The sequence below is a fragment of the Mesocricetus auratus genome, unplaced genomic scaffold (genome assembly GCF_017639785.1).
Source record: "Mesocricetus auratus isolate SY011 unplaced genomic scaffold, BCM_Maur_2.0 Super-Scaffold_100033, whole genome shotgun sequence".
Taxonomy (NCBI): Eukaryota; Metazoa; Chordata; class Mammalia; order Rodentia; family Cricetidae; genus Mesocricetus; species Mesocricetus auratus.
The window spans coordinates 15,563,592-15,586,864 of record NW_024429213.1 but is presented as its reverse complement, the minus strand read 5'-3'; the positions used below and the strand labels follow the sequence as shown (position 1 = coordinate 15,586,864).

Below are 23,273 nucleotides of genomic sequence, written 5' to 3'. Positions count from 1 at the left end.
GGGTCACTGATAGGATCTGGCAGTCTGTCTGATATTATCAACCTTTAAGTTTACATTTTAAATGCCATGTTCTGCAGGTCTCTGAAGTATTAGAGGTTTGTCTGCCTTAAGCTTAACTATTGAAAGTATAAACTTTATTAACCTTTATTAACACTTGGGAGATGATGCCCCTTTCCCCTTCTCTGGGGAAACATGAATGTCTCTCTTAGGGTCCTCCTTATTTCCTAGCTTCTCTGAAGGTGTTGGTTGTAGGCTGGTAATGCATTGCTCTATGTCTAATATCCATATATGAGTGAGTACATCATATGTTTCTCTTTCTGTGTCTGGGTTACCTCACATAGGATGGAATGTTGGCGTAAGGTAGGAGGACTGGGCAGTCTATGTGGCCTCTGGGAGTGTAGCCAGCATTTATCCCTTGTGAATAAATGGACTTTGGGCACCCATTTCACTAGGAGGGATACTCTCCAAGGCTAGCCACATGTTAAGAGAAGGGCATAGGCCCTTGCCCATATAATGTGACAGACTTTGATTATCCCATGAGAGGCATCACTTCCCATGGGGAGTTGATGGTATATATATTGCTTCACAGTCTTCCCTACAGGTCAATCAGACACATTCTCTAAGTGAAGGTTTCCTCCTTCCAGATGACCCAAGCTTATGGATCATGTCAAGTTGGAAAATTACTAATTAACACAGCTTATTACTCACACACTTCACAAAAATGCATCACTATGAAGTCATAAACTTTCCTTCCTAGGTCATCCTCCATATATCAATTAATCTTGTGGTAATTAATGTTACATAATTTTCCAGGTGGTGTTGGCACACATCTTTAATACCATCACTCAGAAGACAAAAGTAGGCAGATCTCTGTGAAATAACGGCCAGGCTATTCTGCAGAATGAGTTCCAGGAGAGGCTCCACTGATACACAGAGAAGCCATGTCTCAAAAAATAAAATTAAAAAAACAAAGCCATAATTTTTAAAAATGAAACATTTGAAATTTTCATTGTCTTTAAAATAATTACTGCCTCTTCAAATGTCCATAGTCTATCATCTCTTGTCTCCTGTAAAAATATATAAACATAAAATCAAAATCAGGTAAATACATTCTTTGACAAAGAGGGAAAAAGAAGCTCAGCCTTATGATCAAACCAAAGAAAAAAACAAACTATAAAATGGTAAACCATGCAGTATCCTATGTATAGGATTCACTTAAAATCTTCTGAGATTTAAAGAGCTCAGGCAACTCTGGCTCCATCATAAGTAACACAGGAAGTTTGTCATATAGGTTTAGTCAAGGTTCACTCTAGACCTGCAGCTGCTCTGTTGCCTATAAGCTTGTCCTTGTTTCTCAACTAAATGGCAGTCTGAATAGCTAGTGAGGTTGTACCTTTTCCAGTAGTCTCTCCTCAGATTGCTTCAGGGTTTTAGATCCTACCTAATGGTACCAAGGCACATCTTCTATCCATGCCACTTTTAATCTTTCTCTTCCACTGCAAGTGAGGCTGCTCCTTCTAAAACAAACTCTCGTGGCCTCTCAGAGAGGCAAACCTCATATCTGCAGCAATGTACATTGAGATCCAAAGAAACATATTGACCAGAGCCATTTCCATGCTCCCATGCCTGGTAATGTTTATCTGTTTCTGGAATAACAGCTCCTCATGAGTTACCCTCTACTAATGAATTTATCCACAGAATACTCACTGCCAGTGATAAATATCCTACAAAAGGGTACATCTTCCACAACAAACTTACAGAATTGGAACAAACTGCATACTCCATGGCCTGTCTTTCTACTGCAAAAACAAAGATGCCAGCCCATTGCTACTGCCCTAGGTTTTCCTCTGGTTTCAAAGATATCTCTGTAGTGATGAACTTTGAGAGGCATTCAGAACCGAGCAACAACCTTGTATTCATTATCAGAGCACTTGTCACACAGTCCAGGTTGAGTGAGCCTCCCTCTTTGTGGGATGTGCACCCAAAGTCCATTTGTATGCCAGGGATAAATACTGAACTACTATACATTCCTCATAGTGTGCATAGGACTCCTCCTTGACACCCATATTCAGGGGGTCAGGATCAGTCTCATGCTGGCCTCCCAGCCATCAGTTTTGTGGTCCAAGTGTTCCCAATTGTTCAGGACAGCTGTTTCTCTGGGTTAAATAAGCCTAGTCTTGACCCCTTTGCTCATCAGTCCTCCCTGTCTGTCACTGGATTCCAGGAGTTCAGTAGAGTGTTTAGCTGTGGGTGTCTGACTCTGCTTCCATCAGCTTCTGGATGAAGGCTCTAGGATGGCATATAAGGAAGTCATCATACTCATTATCACAGAGGGGCATATAAGGTAGTTTCTCCACTATTGCTTAGTTTGCCAGTTAGTGTCATCCTTGTAGATCTCTGGAATCCTCAGTAGTGCCAGATCTTTCCTCAAATCTATAATAACTCCCTCTATTATGGCATCTCTTGTCCTGCACTCCTCTATTCTTCCCCCAACTCAATCTTCCTGCTCCTCATGTCCTCCTGTCCCCTCTTCTTCCATTCTCTCTTTATCCCAGCTCCCTCTCCCCTCCCAGCCCATGCTCCCAATCTCCTCAGGAGATCTTTCCTCATTCCACTTCTGCTGGGTACTATGCATATCTCTTAGGGTCCTATCTGTTTCCCAGACTCTCTGGCAGAGAGATTTGTGGGCTGGCATGCCCCTGATCCATGTCTAAATCCATACATGAGTGAGGACATACCATGTTTTCCTTTTTGTGACTGGCTTACCTCACTAGGGATGGTATCTTCTAGTGCCGTTTATTTGCCAGCCAATCTCAATATTCCACTTTTTTTCTACTGAGTAGTTCTCCATTGGGTAAATGTACTAAATTTTCTCTATCCACTCTTTAGTTAAGGGGCTTCTAGGTTGCTTCCCGGTTCTGGCTATTACAAATAATGCTGCTAAGAATATAGTGGAACACATGTGTATGTAGCATGAATATGCATCTTTTTGGTATATGCCTAAGAGTGGAATTACTGGGTCTTATGGTAGACTGATTCCCATTTTCCTGAGGAATCTCAATTCTGATTTGCAAAGTGACTGTATGAGTTGTCACTGCCAGTGGAGAATTGTTCTCCTTTCTTCAAATCCTCTCCAGAATAAACGGTCATTGGTGTTTTATTTTAGCCATTCTGACAGGAGAAATATGGTATCTCAGAGTTGTTTTTTTTCTTCTCAATTTCAGGAGTTCCCAGTGGTTATCTGTTGATCTCCTTGTCTCTGCTACTGGTTTTATTTTCAGGAAGCAGTCTACTGTGTCAATTCCATTCCATGGTCCTTCCTACATTCTCTTCTAGAGTTTCAGTTGTTGCCTGATTTTTACTCTTTAGCTCTTTTGGTTCTTTGGTCTTTGGAAGGCCCACCAATCAGAATCCAAATCATGATGCTTATTCTTACCTATTTACGCCAGGCCTTAGTTGTTATATTTCTAGCCATCTATTCTTACTTATTATCCTGATTACCTTTTCCTCTGGGATTGTTCCTATTCTTTCTTCTGTGTGCCTTACTTTCACTCTTATTCCATACCTTGCTTCACAGTTAAACAAATGCAACATAAAAGAATGCAGAAGCCAGGTGGTGGTGGCGCACGCCTTTAATCCCAGCATTCGGGAGGCAGAGGCAGGTGTATCTCTGTGAGTTCGAGGCCAGGCTGGACCGACAGCCTCCAAAACAATACAGAGAAACCCTGTCTTGCAAAACTAAAAAAAATGCAGAAGAACTTTGCAACATTAAAACAAATGCTACAAAGCGTAATCAAATGAAATACATCTCAAAATAATATTGTACAACAAATAAGTATGTGCCTTAGTGAAGAGACACTGTGACCATGGCATGTTTTATAAGGACAGTATTTAATGAGATGTCATGCTTACAGTTTCAGAGATTCAATCCATCAACACCATGGTGTAGAGCATGGCAGAAAGTATGGCAACGTGCAGACTGACAAGGTGCTGGCTAAATCTGGATCACGGGGCAACAGAAGGCAGCTGAGACACTGGGCAGTACACTGATCACTGGAAACCTCAAAATCTGCACCCACAGAGAAACACTTCCTCCTATAAGGCCATACCCACTCCAAAAATTCACACCTCTTAATATTACCAGTACCAATGAGATTATGTAGACCAGGTACATTTAAACAACCACATTCCACTCCCTGACACACATAAGCTTATAAAAATCACACGATTCAAAATGTATTTATTCTAACTTTAAAAATACAGTCCCAAAATGTGTTAAAGTCACAGGTTAAGAGTCTCTTCTAATATTCATGGAATCTCTTTCTGTAATCACTTCTAATAATCAAAAGACATATAATATACTTCCAAAATAGAATGGCCCATGCTATACATGTCCATTACAAAATGCAGGGAAAGGAGCATAGCAAGGAAATACTGGAAGGAAGGAAGTTAGAACACGAGCTGGCAAAATCCAAAACCTTTAACTCAACATCTGATATCAAAACACTCTTCAGATCTCCAATTATGTTTAACTTTGTATTCTGCAACATGCTTCTTTCCCTGGGGATGTTTCTACTCATTGCTTGCAGCTCTCCTTTGCAGGTGTCACATGACTTTGGCATCTATAGCATCTTAGAATTACCTAGCCAATACATGTTTCAACTTCACAGCTTCATGAAATGGTTTTTCTAGGCCCCTATGAGTGCCAATCCTGAAACATGCTTGGCCTCAGTTGCTTTCCGTAAGGACAAATTATGCAGCCTGTTTTATTTTATCTTTAATCACAGAATCACGTGGCTGAAACTGGCAAGTCCTGCTGCTTGCTGGGGCTGGAAAATGGCCACTGATTCTCTTATATCTTCAACAACATTCTGTTCTTCATTGTATAAGCTAGGCTATCCTTAAACTGGATCTCAACACTAGACTGGCCTGGAACTCAAATCAGTCAGACTCTGCTTCAGGAGTGCTGGGATTAAAGGCTTCCACCAACACAGAAGACTATAAACTCTTCTTTAATTTTTTATTTCACAAACTGGAAACTTAGCTTCGTTGGATCTTGCCCCTAAGCCATCATAAACTTTTTGCCATTTATTATGTGCTTATCTCTATTGAACACATAATTTGTATCCATTCCACCTTCTGGTGCTCTTTCTTCCATCCAGTATTTTTCCTTTCTTGGCTTGTTCCTTGTCCTTATGTAGACACGTTAGTAAGAGATACCACTGGTAACCAAAAAGGAGAGCACACACTAGGCTGATTTAAGATTGATTCCGTTGAAGATATTAATCTATACATCTCCAATTTACCCTCAGACAGTCTCAATGAACAAAAAAGCAGCCAGGTTTTCACTAATATGTGCAAGAACTATCTATCTGTGTACAATATACTAAAATTCTTCTCCTCTAGCTGTTCCGGATCACGTACAACAGGATCCAGCATAGGGTCCAGGGGACCAGGTAGGAGGCTAAGCGCCCCAGATTCCTGTTCTTCTTCTCCACCCACGGGACCAGCATTTGGACAAGGAATAGAAGAACCACCAGATTATTGGACTTGCTAGCACCCACCAAAAGGGAACGCTGGTCCCCAGACCAGTAAGGGGCTCTTTCTGCACCCATTAGAAGAAGAGATGGGAAAGAGACAATACAAAAACACAGTCAGCAACAGAAAAACAAATATGACACCACCAGATTCTAGAGACTCCACACCAGCAAGACCCCAACATTCCAATGCGAACGAAGCAGAAGAGAACGACCTTGAAAGCACTTTCATGAAAATGATAGAGGCCCTAAAAGAGGATATTGGAAAATCCCTCAAAGAAAAGGAAGAGAAAACAAACCAAAAAATGCAAGAAATGGAAGAAAAAACGAACCAAAAAATGGAAGAATTGGAAGAAAAAACAAACCAAAAAAGGCTGGAAATGGAAGAAGAAATGAAGCAAAAAATGCAAGAAATGGAAGAAAAAACAAAGCAAAAAATGCAAGAATTGGAAGAAGAAACATACCAAAAAAGGCAGGAAATGGAAGAAGAAACAAAGCAAAAAATGCAAGAAATGGTAGAAAAAACAAAGCAAAAAATGAAAAAAATGGAAGAAGAAACAAACCAAAAAAGGCAGGAAATGGAAGAAGAAACAAAGCACAAAATGCAAGAAATGGAACAAAAAGCAAACCAAAAAATGCAAGAAATGGAAGAAAGAACAAACCAAAAAATTCATAAAAGGCAACAAACAGACGAACAGATAAACAGAAAATTGCAAGAAGCAATGCAAACACTGCAAGGGTTGAAAACGGAAATAGAGACATTAAAAAAAAAACACAATCTGAAGAAAGGCAGAAAATAGAAAAGCTGGACAAACAGTCAGGCACTACCAATACAAGCATTACCAACACAATAGAAGAGATGGAAGAGAGAATCTCAAGTGTTGAAGATACACTAGGAGAAATGGATTTACCAACCAAAGAAAACTTTAAATCCAACAAATCCTTAACACAAAACATCCAGGAAATATGGGACACCATGAAAAGACCAAACCTAAGAATAATAGATATAGAAGAAGGAGAAGAAATCCACCTCAAAGGGGCAGAAGGCATATTCAACAAAATCATAGAAGAAAACTTTCCCAACCTTAAGAAAGACATGCCAATGAAGGTACAAGAAGCCTACAGAACACCAAATAGACTGGAAAACAAAAAAATCTCCTTGCCACGTAATAATCAAGACCCCAAACATACAGAATAAAGAAAGAATATTAAGAGCAGCTAAGGAAAAAGGTCAAGTAACATATAAAGGCAGACCTATCAGAATTACACCTGATTTCTCCATGGAAACTCTGAAAGCCAGAAGGTCCTGGATAGATATTCTACCTACACTAAGAGACCATGGATGCCAGCCCAGACTACTATACCCGGCAAAGCTCTCAATCACTATAGACGGAGAAAACAAGATATTACATGACAAAACTAGATTCAAGCAATATGTGTCCACTAACCCAGCCCTTCAGAAAATTTCGGAAGGAAAACTACAACCCAAGGAAGCTAACTACAACCAGAAAAACATAAGCATTAGAGAATCCCTCTCTACCAACAGCCAAAAGAACAAAGGGGTGAAATTCCACACATAATTCCACCAACAACAACCATCGCAAATCAAAGAAGGATGAGCAATCAATGGTCATTAATATCCCTCAATATTAACGGCCTTAACTCACCCATAAAAAGACACAGACTAGCAGAATGGATTCAAAGACAGAACCCTTCCTTCTGCTGCATACAAGAAACACACCTCACCCTCAAAGACAGACATTACCTGAGAGTTAAATGTTGGGAAAAATTTTTCAATCAAATGGACCCAAGAAACAAGCAGGGGTAGCAATCCTAATATCTAACAAACTAGACTTTAAAATAAAATCAATCAAAAGAGATGAAGGAGGTCATTACATACTCATCAAAGGTGAAACCCACCAAGATGAAGTGTCTATTCTGTACATCTATGCCCCCAACACAAAGACATCCACATTCGTTAAAGAAACATTATTAGAACTTGAATCTCATCTAAAGCCCCACACAGTTATAGTGGGAGATTTCAACACACCACTCTCACCACTAGACAGGAATACCAAACAGAAACTCAACAAAGAAGCAAAGGGTCTAATAGAAGTAATGACACAACTAGGATTAACAGATATCTATAGAACATTTCATCCACATAAAAAGAATATACCTTCTTCTCACCAACACATGGAACCTTCTCAAAAATCAACCACATACTTGGCAACATATCAAACCTCAGCAGCTACAAAAACATTGGAATTACTCCATGCATTTTATCAGACCACCATGCCTTAAAATTAGAATTCACCAACAACACAAATTGCAGAAAACCTACAAACTCATGGAAATTGAATAATGCTCAACTGCACCATCCCTGGGTCAAAGAGGAAATAAAAAAAGAAATTAAAGACTTCCTAGAATTCAATGAGAATGAAGACACAACATACCCAAACCTATGGGACACTTTGAAAGCAGTGCTACGGGGGAAGTGCATAGCACTAAGTGCTCACATGAAGAAACAGGAGAACAGTTATACCAGAGAATTAACATCACAGCTGAAAGCTCTAGAACACAAAGAAGCAAACTCCCCCAGGAGGAGTAGACACCAGGAAATAATCAAATTGAGGGCTGAAATCAATAAAGTAGAAACCAGGAAAACAATACAAAGAATCAATGCAACGAAGAGTTGGTTCTTTGAGAAAATCAACAAGATAGACAAACCTTTGTCCAAACTTACCAAACAGCAGAGAGTGAACACGCAAATTAACAAAATCAGAAATGAAAAGGGGGACATAACAACAGACTCTGAGGAAATCCAGAGAATCATTAGGTCATACTTTGAAAACCTGTACTCCACAAAATTCGAAAATTTAAAGGAAATGGATGACTTCCTGGACAGCTATCATTTGCCAAAACTAAATCAAGAACAGATAAGCAATTTAAATAGACCTATAACCCCTATGGAAATAGAAGCTGTCATCAAAAGTCTCCCAACCAAAAAAAGTCCAGGTCCAGATGGCCTCAGTGCAGAATTCTACCAGAAATTTAAAGAACAGCTTATACCAATTCTTCTCAAAGTGTTCCACACAATAGAAGCAGAAGGGTCTTTGCCAAACTCATTCTATCAGGCTTCAATAACCTTGATCCCCAAGCCACACAAAGATACAACCAAGAAAGAGAACTTCAGACCAATATCCCTCATGAACATTGATGCAAAAATACTCAATAAAATACTGGCAAATCGGATCCAAGAACACATCAAAACAATCATTCACCACGATCAAGTAGGTTTCATCCCAGGGATGCAGGGATGGTTCAACATACGAAAATCCATCAACGTAATCCACCATATAAACAAGCTGAAAAACAAAAATCACATGATCATCTCACTAGATGCTTAAAAAGCCTTTGAAAAAAATCCAACACCCCTTCATGATAAAGGTCTTGGAGAGATCTGGGATAACAGGGACATACTTAAACATAATAAAAGCTATATACAGTAAACCAACAGCCAACATCAAACTAAATGGACAGAAACTCAACGCAATTCCTCTAAAATCAGGAACAAAACAAGGCTGTTCACTCTCTCCATACCTTTTCAACATGGTACTTGAAGTTCTAGCTATTGCCATACGACAACAAAGGGGGATCAAGGCGATATAAATTGGGAAGGAAGAGGTCAAACTTTCATTATTTGCAGACGATATGATAGTTTACATCAATGACCCAAAGAACTCTACCAGGAAACTCTTACAGCTGATTAACACCTTCAGCAAAGTGGCAGGCTACAAGATCAACTCAAGAAAATCAGTAGCCCTACTATATACAGATGATAAAAGGGCTGAAAGAGAAATCAGAGAAACATCACACTTTACAATAGCCACAAACAACATAAAATACCTTGGGGTAACGCTAACCAAACAAGTGAAAGACCTGTATCGTAAGAACTTTGAATCTTTAAAGAAAGAAATTAAAGAAGCCCTCAGAAAATGGAAAGATCTCCCATGCTCTTGGATAGGTAGGATCAATGTAGTAAAAATGGCAATCCTGCCAAAAGCAATCTACAGATTCAATGCAATCCCCATTAAAATCCCAGCACAATTCTTCACAGACCTTGAAAGAACAATAATCAATTTTGTATGGAAAAACAAAAGACCCAGGATAGCCAAAACAACCCTGTTCAACAAGGAAACTTCCGGAGGCATCACCATCCCTGACCTCAAGCTCTATTATAGAGCTATAGTCCTGAAAACAGCTTGGTATTGGCACAAAAATAGACAGGTAGACCAATGGAATCGAACTGAAAATCCGGGTATTAACCCACACACGTACGAACATCTGATCTTTGACAAAGAAGCTAAAAATATACAATGGAATAAAGAAAGCATCTTCAACAAATGGTGCTGGCATAATTGGAGACTGGCATGTAGAAGAATGCGGATCGATCCATGTTTATCGCCTTGCACAAAACTTAAGTCCAAATGGATCAAAGACCTCAACATAAATCCAGCCATACTGAACCTCTTAGAAGAGAAAGTGGGTGGTACCCTTGAACGAATTGGTACAGGAGACAGCTTCCTGAACATAACACCAGTAGCACAGACAGTGAGATCAATAATTAATAAATGGGACCTACTGAAACTGATAAGCTTCTGTAAGGCAAAGGACACAGTCAGCAAGACAAAAAGGCAGCCCACAGAATGGGAAAAAATATTCACTAATCCCACATCTGACAGAGGGTTGGTCTCCAAAATTTACAAAGAACTCAAGAAGCAAGTCTCCAAAACAGCAAAGGACCCAATTAAAAAGTGGGCTGCAGAACTAAATAGAGAGTTTTCAATAGAGGAGTCTAAAATGGCTGAGAGGCACTTGAGAAAGTGCTCAACATCTTTAGCCATCAGGGAAATGCAAATCAAAACAACTCTGAGATACCATCTCACACCTGTCAGAATGGCTAAAATCAAAAACACCAATGACAATTTATGCTGGAGAGGATGTGGTGAAAGGGGAACACTCCTCCATTGCTGGTGGGAGTGCCAACTGGTTCAGCCACTTTGGAAATCAGTATGGAGATTCCTCAGAAAAATGGGAATAAACATACCACAAGACCCAGCAACTCCACTCTTAGGCATATATCCAAAAGATGCCCATTCATACAACAAAGATGTCTGTTCCACTATGTTCACAGCAGCTTTATTTGTAATATTCAGAACTTGGAAGCAACCTAGATGTTCCTCACCCGAAGAGTGGATAGAGAAAATGTGGTACATCTACACAATGGAGTACTATTCAGCAGAAAAAAATAATGGAATCATGAGATTCGCAGGCAAATGGATGACACTAGAAGAAACCATCCTGAGTGAGGTAACCCAGTCACAAAAAGGGAAACATGGCATGTACTCTCTCATATATGGATTTTAGACATAGATCTGGGGAATGCCAGCCTACAATCCTATGGCCAGAGAGTCTGGGAAACAGAAACTTCATTTAGTGGCTGATCGAAGAAGAGGCAGACTCCCTTGGTTAAGTACTGAGCTGAACTCAAGAAAGCCGGTAACAGAGAGGGAGGACTGGTGATCAAAGGGATTAAGACTGGGCTGGTTTAACCCCCCAGAAACCGCTGATTAGACAAAGGTTAACTCTTGAAACCCAGGCATCAGCCTGGGAATCCAGCATGGGACTGATCAATACCCCCTGAATATGGGTGTCAGTGAGGAGGCCTAGGGAATCTATTGAGTCTTGGGCAGCAGATCAGTACCCATCCCAAGTATACACACGGACTTTGGACTCCCATAGAACAATGTGAGGTGCACTCTCACCCTGAACTCTTGGGGAAGGGTCTAGGCCCTGCCCTATATGAAATGACAGACTATGGACACCCCCATGGAGGGCCTCACCCTCCCTGGGGGAATGAGGGGATAACACGGGGGGGGGGGTTGGGGGGAGGGCACGGGAGGAGGGGAGGGAATGGGAGAAGGACCTGGAACTGACTTGTGAAGCAACCTCGTTTCTTATCTAAATTTAAACTGGAAAATAAAAAAAAAAATAAAAATAAATAAATAAATAAAAATTCTTCTCCTCTGTGTGAATTTCTCTTTGAGTGAGCCCCCATAGTCCAAATAACTCTTAGTACTATATCTTCTATGCTCTACTTGTATGGTTCATTAAGCATCAATTAAAGCGATGCAATATTTTCCAAACACAAAGTACCATAGTACAAATTTTTCCAAATCAAAAAATTGACAGGTCTATAACAGGAATATGAAAGAAGCTGCTACCTATGTTTTCATATCTGTAAAGACACACCTTGACCATAGCATATCTTATAAAGTAAATATTTAATTGGCTCACTTACAATTTTAGAGTTTCAGTCCATTGCCATCATGGTGGAGAACATGACAGGGATCGTGGCAGGTTGAGGCACATATGCTGCTGGTTGTATCTTGAACAAAAGGCAACAGAAAGACAACTGAGATACTGGTTGATATCCTAAGCACAGAGAACCTCGAAGACTGCAACCAAAGTAACATACTTGCTCCAAAAAAGGCACACCTCCTAATAGTGCCACTCCCTAGGAAATTATCAGGGCCACTCATGTTACTACTTGATATGTTTAGAGAAATTATTCTAAAAGTGATATAGTGTATAAAGTTTTCAATAGATTTAATCTGGTAATATCTTAAGGTCTCTAGGGATGCTCATTCTTGTAAGAGAATTGAGTGGTATCAATTGCCTATATGTGATATATTGGGAAATCTTTGTTTAGAGTTACTCTTTAACGTTCATTTAGATCTATGGGCAACATTTTTGTCACTTTCATTCTGGTATTGTCTTCTAAATTCTCAATATGAAGTAGGATTCTATGTAATTACCATTATGAGTTAGTTATTTATAACCGCCATGTCATCACCTATGGGGAACATCTTTGGGCTGATGCAGGTTCTAAAGTTAAAGGCATTCTCTTGCAAGTTACAGATGCACAATATTTATAGCAATATTGGAATTCTTGTAGGTGTTTAATTCCATTTGACTTAAAGAACTTCAAAACAAGATGTAACCTGTGAGGTGTTCCTTAAACCTTCCTCAACTATCTGTTATAAAGGCTTTCAACAAACTTGAGTAAATGTCACTGTGGAAGAGGACAAGACAGTGAAGAGCTTCCTCCATCTTGTATTCTTATTGAGGCCACTATAGGCTCAACTAGAATTTGACTCTGATGGGAACCCATGTGGAAAATTACCCAACTCTGTCCCAGGAAGCCAAGGTCAATATGCTCCAGAAAACTGCTTATCTTAGCTCATGTTAAACTGCCGGCTTGTACAAATCTCCCACTGCAGCTAACGGTTTATCTGAGCATGTCAGTTTGTTCAAAACTTCCTCTCAATCTAACTCCTTATTTTAGATTCTGTTAAACTGTCTTCTTGTGGAAACCTTCCTCTCCAGTCAGCTGTTTACTGTAGTTCATGTTAAACTGTCTACTTGTGCAAACCTCCCCTACAGCTAACTGCTTATCCTAGCATCTGCTAAACTGTGTGCTTGTGCAAACCTTCCCCTCCAGCTATTTATTGTAGATCATGTTTCATTGTCTGTATAAACCATTATCTCACCCAACCGCTTATCTTACGTTACGTTAAAATGTCTCCTTCTAGGCCTCAGAAATCGTTGGGGCCTTTGGTAGTAGATTAGTGTTCACCATGATGTATAAATAAATGAACTTTGGGAGCCCATTCCACATGGAGGAATGCTCTCTCAGCCTGGACACATGGTGAAGGGCCGAAGTCCTGCCCTGGATGAAATGACAGACTCTGGAGACCCCCACAATGAGGACCTCACCCTCCCTGGGGAATAATGTGGGGATTGGGCTAGGGGCATGTTGGTAGTTGAGGCAGGTGGTGTGGTATTGGAGGGACAAGGGAGGAGAGGTGGGAGAGGTACCTGGGATTACCATTTGAAGTATGCATGTTTCTAAATTAAATAAAAACATATTTTAGAAAATGTCTCCTTCTGCAGACCCACTCCTGCTAAATATTTATATTAGAATCTATTAAACTGAGTGCTTTCACAGAACATCCCTATCCCATACCCAACTAACTGTTTTCCTTAGCTACTACTGATGTAGCTGTTTGTGCAAAACCTCAACACTGCAGCTTCCCAGCAAGACACCAAGATGGATTTTCTGCCTTCTACCTGAGTATCGCCCCAGCAAACTGGAATATATACTTTCAGTATTTTTTTGAGTGGTCATCTTTGGTGGACTCCCCATAATAACTGTTCTTATAAGAAACTGTTGAGTAACCTAGCCTCCTGTTTGTTTGTGTGCCAATTTCTGTATCACAAGAATTTCTTTGATAACATGCCCCTTAAAAATTTGCAATTTTTGGTAAAATTATCATATAAGGCAATATCAATATTTTCACTAATTTTCTATGGTAATATTGTATACCTTTGTTGTAATTCCAAAAAGTATATCTACTAACAAAGATATTCCTTCAAGCTTAGTAACGGTTTACAATAAATCACTTCTTTAGGAATTTGGTGATAGTGATTTCTTCAGTCTTCCAAAACTTATGGCACACTTAAGACAATTCAAGTGATATTCTGAATGCCAGATTTTGGAGATTCTTACTTCTACATGAGGTACCATTCAGTCTCTGAAGTATCCACTTCTTACCATATAAAAAGTTGTTTTGGGCAAAGCAGACTGTTAATATTAAAATTTGAGTCCATGAACATAAAAAACCCATAGGTTTTCAGCAGATTTTTCCTTGTTGAGAACCAGAAATTGAGAGATTTATAAGACCATTAAAAGAGTTACCAATGTAATTCAACTAATTATTAGGATGACCCTTAAACAATATATAATATTATACAGAATATCTAAGTAAATGAACTCTGGAAATATGTGACTTACAAAATTTAAACACAGCCAATATAAACAATTCAAGAATACTGCAGACCCTGAGATAAATAAATACAAGCCTGGTTCTTCCTTTTCTTTAAGCACATATCCATGCCTTTATGGCAGCTACCTCTCCACCAATACACTTTCTAACAGGAACTCCCAGTGACCACATTGGCCTGGTAGTTGGATAGGCAATTTTCACTCATCTACTTATCCTGCATGATGACCTCTGCAAACTTTAACTTAGTCCTGTAGAAGCTACATCATAACTCTAAATATACATAACAAAGAAAGTGTATTTAACTGCAAAAGAAAAGGGTCACGTATCACATAAATTCAGGCCCATTAGAAAATCACCCAACTTCATGGTCGAGTCTCTGAAAGCCAGAAGGCCTGAGAGACCATAGATGACAGCTCAGACTTCTATACCGGAAAAACTGTGACCCACACTCAGAGGACAAAAAGCCTCCCTCAATCAAACTAAGTTTTAAAAAATTATATTTATCACTCCAGCTCTACAGATGCCACTGGAAAGAAAACTTCATGATGAAGGGTGAACCAAACACAAGTAAACACAAGAAATAAACCCAGAACAAATAAGTCAAATGAAGTAAAGAGAACTTGCACCATAAGAAAAAATAACAGGAATCAGTAAGCAGTGGTAGTTTAAAATTCTCAACACTATGGTGCAAATTCCCCCAACGAAAAGACTCAGACTAAAAGACTAGATTAGAGAACAGTATCCAACCTTCTGCTACATACAGAAAACACATTTCCTCTTCAAAGAGAGACATTGCCTCTGAAAAAGAATAGAAACATGTGTTGTAAGCAAATGCACCAAGGATTAAGCAGACATACACATTTAAATGTATGATGAAATATACTTCAAACCAAAACTAAGAGGTAGGGACACTACACTGCTCAGTAAAGAAAATTACAACAAGTGGGTATTACAATCCTAAATATTTATGCACCAAACACTAGGGCACCTAAAATAACAAAACAAACACTAAGTTGTCTGTGTTAGTCCATGTTCTATTGCTGTGATAAGATACCAAGACAATGGAAACCTATTAAAAAGAATCTAAATGGGCCAGGATAATACTTTCAAAATTTAGTCCTTTGAAAGTACAAAAGGGATATATGGTATTTGAGAAATACCAGAATTCAACATCTGGATCCAATGAAAGTATAAAGAGAGAGACAGTGGTCTAGAGCAGAACCGTATGATTATCCAAATTGTTCAACTAAACTTCATCCCAGCGATGAATGGATGGTCTGATATACTGAAATAAATGAATGTAATCCACCACATAAACAAAATGAAACTCATTTAAACAATAGATGGAGAAAGGGCATTTTACATAATGCACCAATTATTGATAGTATAAGTCCTGGATAGACAAGGAATAAAAAGGGACATTCTTCAACACAAAAAGGTAGTTTTGCAGGTCACCAGCCAACCTCATCCTACACAGAGAGAAATTACAAGCACTTCCATTAAAATTGGAAACAGCCCGAAGATGTTCACTCTCTCCAGACTTATTTAATAAAGCACTTGAACTCTTAGGTAGACCTATGGGTCAACTGAAGAAGACCAGAGAAATACAAATAGGAAAGAAGTTGAACTGTTGTTATTAGCAGATGATATGATTTTATACATACAGTACATTAAAAAATTCCACCAGGAAAATTATATAAGTGATAAATACTTTCAGAAAATTAGCAGGATAAAAAATTATTACACAAGAAACATTAGCCTTCTTTATAAAGTTACAAGCAGAGAAAGCAATCCATAATGAGGGAAATAATACCTCCATCAGTTTACCTCAAATATTTAAGTAGTAGTTTCTGTCACAGATTGTCAGGTCATTGGTTTTCAAACTTGGTAGCTGTTGCTTTCCTGTTCCTGTCCCCCAGATCTCCAGGTGTCACTCTTTCTTGAGTGGACATTTTCTCTTCAAATGTGACTTTACTTGACTTCTGAAATAGTCTTCTTCCATGTCCCTGGAACAAGCTCATTGTTATATGTAAAGCAAAACGGTTTACCTGAGACCCCCCTCAAATAATAGATCCTACTTGCTGTGGGAAAGGATACATTCTGGGGCTTACAGATCCTGTAAACATGCTTTGATAACTGTGTAAGTGTGTGTTTCTGTGTGTGTGTGTGTGTTTGTGAGTGTGTGTTTATGTGTGTGTATGTGTAGCTGCTCCTTTCAAAGGATTTATCAAAGTATATGTTTATAGGTTTTTACAATTTTATTTTGAGGTAAGTTCAGTACTGGTTGAGAAGAAGAAACAAAAATTGAGAAAATGATACCATAAAATAGAATTTTTGAAAAGCCTGTCATGTATTTTCTTAAATAGTTAAGATGTGGGATGGTGCAGGCAATAGTGTGTGGTTTCACCCTTAGGCAGGTGGGAATGACCTGTATATGAATGCAGAAAGAGCAAACCACAAGGATCCAGCAAGTCAGCAGTGATACTCCATGTTTTCTGCTCTACTTCCACGTTCCATGTTCCTGTCATTCCCCAGTTTCTGCCCTGAATCCTCTCAGTGATGGGCTATGACTTGGATGTGTAAGATGAGATAAATAATTTACTCCTTTAGATGCTTTTACTGCTGTTGTTTTATCACAGCAATGGAAGCCCTAACAAAGAATAAAGTGTGTTGGTCTCATCATTCTCCTGCTTCAGCCTTGAGTAGTGATATGGCAGACATCTGCAACACAGAACCTTTACTTAATATAACCCTTAACAATCGACAACTCAAAAGAAAAAAATGGAAACTTTGGGAAGCTGAAACTTGTGGCTTGTGAATGCAATTATTTACTCAAGAGGCTGGTGCAGGGGCATTGCTGTGAGTTCAAAGACATCCTAGAGTACATACTGAGATTCTGTCGCAGAAAAGAAAAATTGGGTTCAGACTATTCCCTAGTAGTAGAACAGTTTACAGCCTGTGTGATGTCATGAATTTAATTCCCATTTCTAACAGAAATACAAAAGAACTGTCTGCGAGATGACTCAGTGTTTAAAGAGCTTGCAGCCAAGAGTTATTTCCTGCTATAATACATGAGACTCCACAGTGTTTATTCCTGGCATACTGAAGGATCTGGGAACCCATGACCCATGGAGGGATGTTCTCTTATCCTGGACACTTGAGGAAGAACCTGAGTCCTTCTGGGGATGATGTGTCAGAACCTGAAAATCTTTCATGGAGGCCCTTGCACACCCTGGGGAGCATAAGGGGGATGGAGTGGGGGTGATGGGTTGGGCAGATTGGGAGTGGGGGTGGAGGGGAGGGAGAGGGAACTGAAAGTGACATGTATAAAAATTTAAATAAAGAATATATGGAAAAATACATGTGATTCCTGAAAGGAGGCCTCTGTACTCTGTGTTCAGAAACACATTGAAACAAATTAAATTAAATAAAGGTTTGAAACTAAAAAGGATATTCCTAACCAAAAAAAGTTAATGATTTGCTCCCACATCCCTTCCTGATCTCCTGACATGGAAATTAGGCACTACTCCATACTCAAAAGTGTTCAGACCTCAGAACCTGGGCTGGAATTGTGTGCCCAGGGGGAAGAGAATTAAGGAGCCTGAATCTCAACTGGTAGTCTGTTACACAGCGTCCTCATCCTTGAGGCTATTTTCTAAGAAGGACTCTATGCAACAAATTTCTTGTCTTTTCCCCCAGATGTGGAAGAGCGTTGGAAACATGGGGTCTGACTAAGGGCACAAAGTCTTCTCTACTGTTGTAAATACAAAAAGGAAGCTCTTCCCCCAAGGACCACTGTGTCAGGTGCTCTGAATGCAGGTTGGGGCTGCCTTCCTCTACTTCATCTTCAGCCTACAGGTAAGCAATGTGCAGGGCTACAGGAGGCTGTGCTCTGTCTCAAATGTGTTCCTTGTCAGACTGGATAGACAAAAGTAAGCTCTAAAGTGAGATTTATATTTCAAACAAAGTGACTTTAATCACAAATATATCACATGGGGAAAGATATGCAGAAGTTATATCAGGAAAAATTACAAATCAAGAAGAATTCTGTATAGAACTGAGAAGAAAAGTGGGCAATTTACCAGAAAAGGTGGTTCCTAGAAAAGCAAATATATGTACAATAGTCCCCTGAAAAGGACACCCTAGGCCACAGCAACAGAAAATGCCCCTACCAATCTGATCTGTAAATATTCACAAGTTTCAAAACAGCCAAGGTTTTGTGGGGTATAGACAAATTGTTTGTTTGGTAGGAAAGTAAAGGACCAATTATTAATACTTTTTCTAATTACATTAGATTTAATTAGTTAGACAAAGGAAAATGTTTTGGCCAAATATGTATATACATTACACATACACACGCAATGCCCACGGAGGAAAAAGCAGGGTATTAGACACACTGAAACTACACAAATGGAACTAGGGTTGTGAATCACTATTTGTTACTACAACTCAAGTACACACCCTGTTTAAAAAGAACCAAATACCTTCATTTACCATGTCATTTCTCTAGCCTTTATTTTTTAATTAATTTATTTATTCTCCATCCCAACCATGCTTTCCCCTCCCTCTTCTATTCCCAGTGCCTCTCTGCTACGTCACTTTAGGTCCCAATATCTCCTCTTCCATTTCTATTATGAAAAGCGCACCTTCCAAACCTCACCCACCAGTGTTCCCTGCCTCAGGTGAGCTTGGGTCCCCCTGGGTACATTCCCCCGCCCATCACCCACTTAATCAATATTCTTGTAGCCTTCTCCTGGCATCCATAGGGTCTGCCACACAGGAAAGCCCTCAGTCATTTCAGACCCATTCTCAGCATCCCCAGATTCAAAACACACCCTCCAGCATTCCCAGGTTCAGCTTCAGGAAATAAGGAGACGAGTGGAGACAGAAAGACCCCACCTGCACCCACTTGAAGAAGGGATGAGAAGAAGTCAGAATAAGAGCTCACTCAGCAATAGAAAGTCCAACATGACTCCACCAGAATGTAGAGACCCAACACCAGCAAGACCTTAAAAGCACTACATAGATGAAGCAGAAGAGACAGAACTTAAAAATTATTTTATGAACATAATAGAGAAACTCACAGAGGAAATGAGGAAATCCCTTAAAGAAAAATAAGAAAAAACAAAAAATACATGAAATGAAAGAAAAGAAGAAACAACCTTCTCTATAATTCACCACATAATATGAAACATAGCAAACCTCCACAGCTACATAAAATTGGAATATACCCCTGTATCTTATCAGACCAACATGCATTAAAATTAGAATTCAACAGTAACAGAAATCGCAGAAACCTTAAGAACTCATGGATATTGAACAATGCACAATTGCACTATAACTGGGTAAAGGAAGAAATTTAAAAAAGAAATTAAATACTTCTAGGAATTCACTGAGAATGAAGACACAACATACCCAAACCTATGGGACACTTTGAAAGCAGTGCTACGGGGGAAGTTCAGAGCACTAAGTGCCCATATGAAGAAGCTGGAGAACAGCCACACAAGAGAACTATTAGTACAGCTGAATGCTCTAAAACAAAAAGAAGCAAACTCACCCAGGAGGAGTAGATGACAGAAAATAATTAAATTGTGGGCTGAAATCAATCAAGTAGAAACAAGGAAAACATTGCAAAAAAATCAATGAAACAAAGAGTTGGTTCTTTAAGAAAATCAACATGATAGACAAACCTGTGTCCAAACTTGCCAAATAGCAGAATGTGAACATGCAAATTAACAAAATCAGAAATGAAAAGGAGGACATAACAAGAAACACTGAGAAAATCCAGAGAATCATCAGGGCATAGTTTGAAAACCTGAACTCCACAAAATTTGAAAATTTAAGGGAAATGGACTATTTCCTAGATAGATATCAACTGCCAAAATTTAGTCAAGAACAGATAAGCAAACTAAACAGAACTATAACCATTAATGAAATAGTAACAGTCATCAAAATCCTCCCAACCAAAAAAAGCCCAGGCCCATATGACTTCAGTGAAGAGTTCTACCAGAAATTCAAAGAAGAGCTAATTCCATACTTCAAAGTCTTCCAAACAATAGAAGCAAGAGGCTCACTGCCAAACTCTTCTCATAATGCTACAATTACTTTGGATATCCAAGCAACACAAAGACACAACTAAGAAAGAAAATTAGCGACCAATTCCCTAATGAACATCGATGCAAAATTACTCATTAAAATACTAGCAAGTCGGATTCAAGAACACATCATAAAAATCATCCAACATGATCAAGTAGGCTTCATCCCAGGAATGCAGGGATGCTTCAACATTAGGAAATCTATCAATGTAATCCGCCATATTAACAAACTACAAAAGAGAAACCACATGATCATCTCACTAGATGCTGAAAAAGCCTTTGACAAAATCCAGCACCCCTTCATGATAAAGGTCCTAGAGAGATCAGGGATAATAGGAACATACCTGAATATAATAAAAGCAATATACAGTAAACCAACAGCTAACATCAAACTAAATGGAGAGAAACTCAAAGCAACTCCTCTAAAATCAGGAACAAGACAAGGTTATCCACTCTCTCCATATCTCTTCAATATTGTACTTGAAGTTCCAGCTAGACCAACAACAAAAGGAGATCAAGGAAATGCAAATAGCAAAAGAAGTGAAGCTTTCAATATTTGCAGATGATATCAGTGTTTACACAGGTGACCCAAAAACTCTGCAAGGGAACTCCTAGAGCTGATAAACACCTCCAGCAAAGTGGCAGGTTACAAGGTTAACTCAAAAAATCAGTGTCCCTATTATACAGATGATAAAGTGACTGAGAAAGGAATCAGAGAATCAACCCCCTTTACTGTAGAGAGCAGGATTTTACTTGCAAGCTGCTTTGGTTTTTCCACACCAGGTGACTGGGATTTGCAGCCTTGTAGTCCCCAAATACCACACAAAACGCTGTAGTTAATTATGAAGCTGTTGGCCTTGCTTGCTTTATACTGGCTAGCTCTGACTTAAGTATTTATCCCATAATTGTTAATCTAAGTATTAATCTTACCGGAGAAGAGTTCTTAACTTCTTAACCATATCGCAGCTACATCTTGACTCCATGTGTTTCTCCTACCCAGAGTCCTCCTGGACTCCTAGTCCCACCTATCTTGCTTCCCTATTGGCCAAGAGTGCTTTACTGACGTATACATAGGACTTACGCATCACGTTACAATAAACAAAAATATCAACAAATATCTGAGGATAAGGTTAACAAAAGAAGTGATAGACCTGTATATCAAGAACTTTGAGTCTCTAAAGAAAGAAATCAAATAGGATACCAGAAAACTGAAAGATTTCCCATGCTTTTAGATTGGTAGGATCAGCATAATATAAATGGCAATCTTACCAAAATCAATCTACAGATTCAATGCAATCCCTAACTAAATTCCGGCACAATTCTCCACAGACCTTGAAAGAACAATAATCAACTTTATGTGGAAAAACAAAAGAACCAGGATAGCCAAAACTACCCTATACAATAAAGGAACTTCAGGAGGCATCAACATACCTGACTTCAAGGTCTGTTACAGAGCTATAGTCCTGAAAAGAGCTTGGTATTGGCATACAAATAGACAGGTGGACCAATGAAATCAAATTGAAAACCGTGATTTTAACCCACACACCTACAACCACTCTATTTTTGACAAAGAAGCTAAAATTATACAATGGAAAAAAGAAAGCATTGTCAACAAATGGAAATAATTCCATCTTTGTCCCTCAAAAGAAATATGTAATGGTTTCATAAAAGAGTGGTAGTTAGTCCCTTGGGGTACATGATATGTAGTACACTGACTTTGTACACAGGTGCAAATGGTCCCTTTAAGAGACCAGCCACACCAACTCCCACTCTCTTTCTCTCACTGCTCCTCTAAAGAGGAAGACAGAACTTTGCCTTCTCTCTCTCTCTCTCTCTCTCTCTCTCTCTCTCTCTCTCTCTCTCTCTCTCTCTCTCTCTCTCTCTCTTTCTCTCTCTTTCTCTCTCTCTCTCTTTCTTTGTCTCTCTCTCTCTCTCCTACCTCCCTTCCTTTACTCTCTTCCCTTTCCCCAAAAATTTCCCATGTAAGTTTTGTCTGCATTGCATGTTTGCCCTTCACCATCACAGTTTGGACTTACCCTCCAAGGTCCAATCTTATGGCACATTATGACATCATTTATCTGTTTTTTTTGCTATCAATTCACATTTTTAAGTTGGCCAGTTGAAGACGGTTGACCAAATATGGACTGTGTTCCCTTATTTGATCTCCCTTCATTCTCAGGCTATTTGAAACAGATTTCTGGTAAGAAACTAAGGATTGAACATTGACTCTTTCAACTATATGACCCTCATCTGACTATGTGCTCTCCCTGAGATACCATCTGGCATAGATCCGTCCATAACAAATATTTACAATTATAATAAAAACCCTGGTGATGGTAATGAGAGCCTATCCAGGATTTATTCATACTGTACTATGTGCATAGATGTTGCATAGCAGAATTGAAATAAGAAATGCATGTTTCTCTATGTGCTCCTTCATGAGTGGTAATAAACACTTATATTCTGCATCATCTCAAAGCTTTTAATTCTATAAACAAATAAACAAGTACCATGCACTGTCTCTGACTGAATGAGAACCAGTGAGAAGAAAACAGCTATACAGTCTCAATGACCTTGGAATGAAAAATTGATAGTAGGGTACATACTAAATAAAGTACATCCTTATGAGCCGATGGTATTACCTGATACTTAGAGAATATACGGGAAATAAGAATGTTTTTCCAGAAGGAAAACAAATGGCTTGACTGTTTTTTTCTGCAGTATAAACC

General features: G+C 39.1%; 1 long non-coding RNA gene across 4 annotated transcripts; it reads right to left on the bottom strand.

The window, feature by feature from the left end:
• Positions 1-1,016: 1,016 nt before the first annotated feature.
• On the bottom strand, positions 1,017-21,561 carry LOC121135263. Of its 4 annotated transcripts, XR_005872457.1 has the most exons (5): positions 19,865-19,974; positions 16,277-16,455; positions 15,197-15,247; positions 11,902-11,988; positions 1,017-1,067 (listed from the first exon to the last, which is right to left on the bottom strand). It is a non-coding gene; the product is annotated as an uncharacterized LOC121135263 (long non-coding RNA). The 4 variants fall into 4 exon arrangements; XR_005872455.1 differs by lacking the exons at positions 15,197-15,247; positions 19,865-19,974 and adding an exon at positions 21,475-21,561; XR_005872456.1 differs by lacking the exons at positions 15,197-15,247; positions 19,865-19,974 and adding an exon at positions 21,298-21,402.
• Positions 21,562-23,273: the final 1,712 nt, after the last annotated feature.